The sequence below is a fragment of the Podarcis erhardii genome, assembly GCF_964252035.2.
Source record: "Podarcis erhardii genome assembly, chromosome: 6".
NCBI classification, from domain to species: domain Eukaryota; kingdom Metazoa; phylum Chordata; class Lepidosauria; order Squamata; family Lacertidae; genus Podarcis; species Podarcis erhardii.
This window is the reverse complement of record NC_138510.1, coordinates 19,397,332-19,405,293: the sequence shown is the minus strand read 5'-3', so window position 1 is coordinate 19,405,293 and position 7,962 is coordinate 19,397,332. Positions and strand designations below refer to the sequence as shown.

At 41.3% G+C, this 7,962-nt stretch overlaps 1 long non-coding RNA gene across 1 annotated transcript; it reads right to left on the bottom strand.

The window, feature by feature from the left end:
- Window positions 1–2,718: 2,718 nt before the first annotated feature.
- On the bottom strand, window positions 2,719–6,982 carry LOC309344400. Its single transcript, XR_014157706.1, has 3 exons — window positions 5,765–6,982; window positions 5,594–5,670; window positions 2,719–4,371 (listed from the first exon to the last, which is right to left on the bottom strand). It is a non-coding gene; the product is annotated as an uncharacterized lncRNA (long non-coding RNA).
- Window positions 6,983–7,962: the final 980 nt, after the last annotated feature.

Sequence of the window (7,962 nt, the reverse complement as noted above, 5' to 3'; positions counted from 1 at the left end):
AGTGTATAAAGAAAGGTACGTACCCAATATTTTTCACAATAATATGTAAGTAAGATTTATGCTACGGATCAGTGTTCACTAGTAATGTAGCTGCTGATACTTGCAACTCAATTGCATAGGATATCTCAAGTAAACCGCAAGTGTTTCTAATGACGATATGCTTAAAGAGACAGTATAGCAAGTACAGCATATGAATACAAAGTAGACCCATAAGAAGCAGTTACACAGGACAAACATGTAACAATAATGCGTACAGCAATATTTAAACAAAGCAATTAAAATCAAGTTCAGAATTTAGCCCCCCCCCCATGAATAGATTTAAACAGAAAAATGAAACAGGTTTCTTGTTGACATAACCGCCGTTCAAAATCTTGCCTAATACCAAATTTCTTTTGATTTACCCATAATACTGTAAATAATAAATCTGTGTCCGAATGTCAATGGTTGTATGTTTTGTATTGTATTTTCAGCTGATGAAGTCTATTACGAAACAGTAGTATCATTCTGGAAACACTGTCCTTGAGACTTTTGAGACATCTTCCGTTGAAACTTTTGAAAAACTATTGAGAAAACTTTACTTTTTAGACTTTTGAGACGTCTTCTGTTGAAAGCTTTGAATAACCATTGTGAGACTGACCTTTGACACCTATCTTGAACACATGGCTTGACATTCTGTGCCACTAGTCTGTTATATTGTATATATGAACTCTAATAGATTTATTTTTGAATGATATCATTATTCCGTTATATATGCTCTACTGCTTCAATGGCTTTCAAAGACTGACATGAAGGGAATGTCTCCAGTTTTGCCCTGTTTTTACCCTGCACCATCCAGTTGCATTTATCCGTTACAAATGTTTCTCCCCTTTAATTCCAAGTTAAATTGCCAGGTTCTGAAAAGTGGTTGAAATAGTACCATAATTTAGGAAAGCCAGGAAGCAGTTATAGACAATCAAATTTAATATCCATTTTTTAAAAAAGTCCTAAGCACTGAGAGTCATTTTGTGGGATCCCAAAGCTTTGCTTCCAACCCCCAAATGTTCACTAGGTGCTGAAATGATCCATGGACACAAACAACACAATGTAACCACAGAAGCATCAGTTAAACCAAAATTACATGGCAGGAGCGATGGAATTCCAGATCTGTAGCTGTGGGTGCCGACTAAAGCAATTTGCTTACCCTTTCAGTTCGCAGGACTAGACCAGGACATGTGAATGGCATTCGGCCTGCTTAGTGGCTCATACAAGCCAAATCATCATGGAACCAGTTGCTAGCTTTATCGTTTCTGCTGCAAAGACCCGCAAAGGGGTTTTGTTAATTTGATTCTGTCTTGGTTTGCTGTTGTCCGTACTTTATGTACAGTATGTTGGAAATTTACGGTATTGTTGTTTTAAGAACTTACGTCCGGCGTCCTTCTCTCATGGTAGCCAACCAGATGCTTATGAGAAGCCTGTAAGCTGGACATGGTCGCAACAGCATTCTGCTCACCTGTGATTCCCAGAAACTGATATTTACAAGTTGACATCCATTTGTCTTCAGAGACAACAGAGTGCACCTCCGGGGATGGAGTCAAAGCACTGGAGAATCACAGCAGCTGCTGTGGCCGCAGATATCGGTAACTGTCTGTCTCCCATGGTTTTTTATTTTTGTTGTGTGTTTTTTGCTGCACTTTGCTTTGAAGTTACAGATAGGTAGCCGTGTTGGTCTGCCATAGTCAAAACAAAACAAATTCCTTCCAGTAGCACCTTAAAGACCAACTAAGTCAGTTCTTGGTATGAGCTTTCGTGTGCATGCACACTTCTTCAGATACACTCAGTGTATCTGAAGAAGTGTGCATGCACACAAAAGCTCATACCAAGAACTGACTTAGTTGGTCTTTAAGGTGCTACTGGAAGGAATTTGTTTTGTTTTGCTTTGAAGTGATCTCCTTGGGGCTCATGCCTGGGGCAGTGTGTTTACAGATCCTGGGATACTCAGAGAAGAAGACCCCTCCCCCCAGCCTTGCTGATGTGGTCCAAAGCAGAGCAGAGCAATACATTTAACACCAGCTTGGTTGCAGGAGTTGCCGGAAGGAGGCATACAAGACGCCATCCAATTGTCTTAGGGACTCCGCTGCAGATTTGTATATGCAGCCTTTTCTTCTCCTGAAGATATCCTGCAAGACAGCAGGCACCGATTTTTCTATTTATTTATTTAAATATTTTATTTTAAGGATTTTTTGCTTACATTTTTGCATTCATATCAACACAACAAAACATTTATGTTTTGGGGGTTTTCAACCCCCGGACTTCCGCCCACCCTCCTCCCCGGTTTCCCATCATTGCCTACTATCTTTTCTGTGTCTTTATATCTTTATCTAATTTATTCATCTCCCTTGTTTCAAAATTTACCCTAATTATATCACTGGTGCTATTATAAGCCTGCTAATGTTTTTAAGTGTTTGCAGTGCTCCTTCAGGTATTCCACACAATTAATTCATTCTTTTTAAAACCTTTTGTCTTCTTGGTGTCTGATCTTCCCTGTCATTTTCACCTTTATGGTATGGTATAGTCCATCAATTTCACTATCCATTCTTCTTTTGATTGGGTTCTTTCTTCCTTCCATCCATGGGCATATAACACTCTCGCTGTTGTTGTCAGATACATGAATAGGGCCTTTTTTCTCTTTTGGGATTTCTTCTCCTATTATACCTAATAAAAAAGCCTCTGGTTTTTTTACTAAGTGTCATTTTAAACATTTTCTTTAATTCATTATATATCATTTCCCCATATGCTTTTGCTGATTAATAGGCCCACCACATATGGAAAAATGTACCCTCATTATCTTTGCATTTCCAACACATATTTAACAAAAAAAAATTGTACATTTTCGCAAGTTTTACTGGAGTTAAACACCATCTATGCAGTCATACCTCGGGATGAATACGCTTCATGTTGAATGTTTTCGGGTTGTGCTCCGCGGCAACCTGGAAGTAACGGAACATGTTACTTCCAGGTTTCGCCACGCGCGCATGCGCAGACGCTCAAAATGACATCACGTACATGAGCGGAAGCGGCGAAATGCGACCTGCACACGTGCAGACATGCAGTCGCGTCTTACGTTCCTTTCAGGGTGCGAACAGGGCTCCGGAACGGATCCTGTTCGCATTCAGAGGTACCACTGTACATCATTTTCATGTACTTTTCCTTTAACGCACAGCATGCTGTAAACTTTATATCAACCTTCCTTAACCATGCCTCAGTTTTTTCCTCCAGGCAGTGGAGGTTTAGATCAGAGACATTTTCCAAGGGGCGTAGTTTGTCTTCATTGGCTTGTTCTGCAATGCACTCCTTGTCTGCCTGACTTCTACTCCATCCATAACCATGTCTCATGACTGTGGTCCATTTCACACTTGCCTCCTCTCTAGGGGCTAACTCTTGTTGGGCAACTTGTTGAAGACCCCTCCTCCCCCTTCTTAAGGTTTATTACCAGATTTGTGCCATATAGGCCTTCAAAGAGTGGACACCCCTTATAAAAAACAAACAGGGGCCTGTTTCATAATACTGTCCTCCAGCAAATGTTGATGACTGATAACAGCTATTAAATAATTTGGATTGAAGTGATGGTGATCTGAATAAACGGCTACCTTCTGAGTTTTCGAATGAAATGTTGTGTTAATTTTCTCCTCCTCCCCCCCCCCCCAGCTTTGCCAGCCAAGCTTGCATTGGTTTCCAGGAATTTGGTGGAACCAGGCAAAACAGGATGATGATGAGCGCTTCTTTCCAACCAATGAACGTAGAATGGCTGCATTTTTGCTGAGTTCCGTTGATGGTTGTTTGTAGATTCATTGTTTGCTTTCTGTGTGTAGAGAAGTGTGTGTGTGTGTGTGTGTGTGTGTGTGTGAGTTTATTTTAGAGTTCTGCCCACTTCCTGGAATTTGTCTGTTTATCTTTCTTTAATTCGGGAAGAGCAAGGACAACAGAAATTTTGGACAAGGGAGGAACTAGAATTTTTCTACAGCACTCATGCGATGAGCGAGTTTCTAATGTGAATATATACAAGTCTGTTTATAGTAATGGTTTGGAATAAGTTAACTTAGCAAGGTATTTTTTAAAAAATAAAGTATTAAAGTAAACCAATATATCATGTTAAATATTTCTTCTGCTAAGCCTAATAAAACAAAACCATGATTTTATACAACTGATGTGCTACAATGAGAGATGTAGTCTCAGAAGGCCTGATGAGATGGTCTGTTGTCAGTTCCCCATAATGGAGAGTAGGAAAATCAAAGCTGGAACTCAAAGGAGGAGATGGATTGTGGGAAAATCCAATTCAGTTTGCATTTAAAACATGAGCCTACTCAATTCGCACTTCAGTAATAGCCATGGGTTCTGGAATTATAAAAGGTGAAGAAAAAAATTTTCTCTAGCAATTTTCTGTATGCCACGCATAATTTTATACACGTCTGTCATGTTGCCTCTTAATTGCCTTTTCTCTAAACTAAAGAAAAGGCCCAAATGCTGCAATCTTTCCTCATAGAGAAGTTCCTCCAACCTGGGCTGCTCTCCTGAAACAGGATCCACAGTGGTGCTGGAGGTCTCCATGAAGTCCTAGTCCACTTCTTTGAATGAGGCCCATCCCTGGGCTTCATCTGCCTGATACATTTAAAGCAGTATCAGGCACACCAAAATCCTAGGGGCAGAGGTGCCTTCGGCCCCCTCAAAACCTGCTGGCCCTCTCCATGTTGAGGGGGTGGAAATGGCTGAGCATGGAGCAGTTCGGTGGCTGGCTCTTCCTGAGCGCGAGAGGGGAAGCCATGCCTCACTGGGCTCCGTCACACGTGTGACATCACGCACGTGTGATGTGTCAGGTGCATGACATCGCATGTGTGTGGCGTGTGACAGGCACATGATCTCACACACGTGCAACATGCGCCACACACCGGACGTCACACTCATGTGACATGCACTGTCTGCCCCCCAATCCTGGGTGCAAAACAGAGCCTCATACCACTTTAAACAGTCATTGCTTCCCCCAAAGAATCCTGGGAACTGTGGTTTGTAAAGGGTGCTTAGTTGCTAGGAGAACCCCTAGTTCTCCTACAATTCCCAGAATGCCCTGGGAAAACAGATTGATAGTTAAACCACACTGAGGTTCCAGCTCCCATCGGCCCAGCCAGCATGACCAGCAACACCTGAAAGACCACTGGCTTCTCATCTAGTGAGAAAGAAACCCACCACTACCCAAACATCCTGTTTTACTGGAAGGTGAAACCATTTTTTATCCTGCACAGCCCTTCGAACAGAGGACTGTTGGGGGTAACTGACTCTTCCAGAAACATGATGGGGTGAGGGGGCCCCCTAAATTTTCTGTGATATAAGCATGCAGCTTGCTGATTCTTCCCATTTTAATTCATATGTAGTGCACCTCAGCTATGAGAATTTTGGGAAATACTAAGATGGTCCTTGCTTATTGTAATACGTTGGCTCCAAAAGCTTTTCTTGGAAATTATAGTGTTGCTGAATGAATGACTGAATCATGTTGGCTCCTGATACAAAACATTCTGAAAACTTAAATTACCATCAACAGCAAGAAAGGAAATAAGGAACATACTTGCGGCTCTCAATACCCAAAAGGCATTCCAACAGCTGCCAGAAAGTATCAGCCTTGTTTAATACAAGACCATCTTCCTGTTAAATAAAACAGAGATGTTAATGTGGAATAATGGAGCAATTATGTAGAATCTGATAGCAGGAGGCGAGCTGAATGGGAATGACAACTAACCTCCCCATTTGTAAATGGAGAACCAGTCTACTGGAACTGCTGCTTGTTAGCCAAACGCAATTACAGAGTTGTATTCACAACGCCAGAGTGCAGGGACATTGTGGATCTTGTTTACAGATAGATCTTACAAGAGCTGAGCAGGAAAATGATGTCACTGTAGCTCATCTTCAAATCCGGAATACAATGATCACAGGTGAAATGCTTTGGCTTAGCTGAAAAATGAAACTCAGAGCCCCATTCCACAGGTTTCAAAATTGGTAGGTCTGTAGGGTCCATCTATTCTACAATTTGCAAACGTGTGTTGTGCACCATAGTCTATATAATAATTGCAAATGTGAGTTTTTAATGACTGCTTCATAATTGGCACATCATTTTTTAATTTTTTTTAAACCCAGCTAAGCCTTAAAAATTTATAATGACATTTTTGCAGGAAATTAATACTCATAATCCCTACTTAAGTTTATAACTATACTCTGGATAAGACATAAGCAGAATAATCCTGTATTCATGTCACGGCAGGAGTAGAGACAGCTCTACTTGGCCCTGGCACATCTGTACCAACTAAGAGGAGCATTACATACTGGACCAATAGCCTGAGTCAGCCAACTCTTTTGTCCCTCCTTTTTTCCCTGCAACCCATGTGACACCCTTTATCTTGCTTGATAGGTCAAGCTGGCCGAGTAAAATCCTATCAGGACTCAACTCCTCAGGGACTAACTCCTCAGGGACTGTGCGAGACCAACATTTGACGCCCTCCCCAGAGACCTTATGGTGCTGGCTTAAGCTAGACTTTGGGAAAGAGCATGATTAATATTAAAATGTATCGGGGGGGATTATCGGTTTGTTTTCCTTTTGTTTTTATTATATTAGGTGTTTTGTGTTGTGATTTTGTATTTTTGTGTTGTGAACTGCCCTGTGATCTTCAGATGAAGGGTGAGATACAAATTTAATAAAGAATAATAATGATGATCCCAATCTTCCACTCCTTAGCAACACAGAAACAGTGATTGATCTTGCATCCAGGAGAGAGTGGATCTTGAACAGCAAAGACAGTTTTGTTTTGTGTGTGTGTGTGTGCTTTCCTGTAACATATTATACATAACCAGTGCTTTTTTTTCTAAAAAAAATGTTTAGGGGTACTCTCATTTTCCTACTCATATTTAAATATTGCTCCTCAATGAGGCCAAACTTAGATGCACAAAATGTTTAGGGGTATGCGTCCCCCAGAAAAAAAAGTACTGTAGATAACTACGTGTTTGTTTAATTGTTCACCGCCTTCCGAGAATATTCACAAAAGGCAAGCAATACATTTATAAAATAAAAACAAGGTAAACTCTAATCTAATATAAAAAGGGTTGTGTATGGGGTTGCTCCAGTAAAGCTCTTGAGAGTGGCTTGACAGCAGAATAGCAGGTGCAGGGTTGTTTATGACACACACTCCATGCTACAGACACCTTCACCTGTTGCACAACTGTCTGTCATGAAATTTGCACCTGGAGCAAGTAGCTTAACAGCCAGCCTAGAGGAGCAGCTGCTCTTAGCAGCATCACTGTTACTGCTTATGGGGCAAGACCTACTCATGGTTTGCATGTAGCAGGATGTGGGATGGATGCCGTACTAGTGGGAAAGCAACCCGTGGAGAGCAAAGAGAGCCATTGGCCTGGTTCACACATAACACTAAGACATAGTTAATGTTAACCATAGTTAATAAACCATAGTTGAAGCTGTGGTGCCTGGCAGATGACCACCTAAACCTTATGCCACAGAGCAGCCAAGCCTAGAGAGCTGTTGGAATTCTTTTGCTACTCTTCACTCGTGGCTCCATACCTTTTGGTCAGAGATGGCTCATTAATCATGATTAAGAAGGAGGTTTGAGTTTGCACATAATGGTAAGCTATGGTTAACGTTCCAGGAGGTTTATACACCAAACCTTGTTTAATGAGAGAACTTTAACCATAGTTAATAAGCCATAGTCCAGGTGGGTTCATCCATAAGCCATGGTTTAATAAACCATAGTACTGTATAATAAAGCATTGGACTTTGCAATCGTAATCCGAGGCCCTTTTTCGTGTGGCCCCTCCACAAGAGGCTGGGGGGGGGTAGCAACACAAGAACAGGCATTTTCTGCAGTGACTCCCCTCTTGTGGATTGCTCTTCTTAGAGTACCATTGTTATATATATTTAGGCACCAGGCAAAA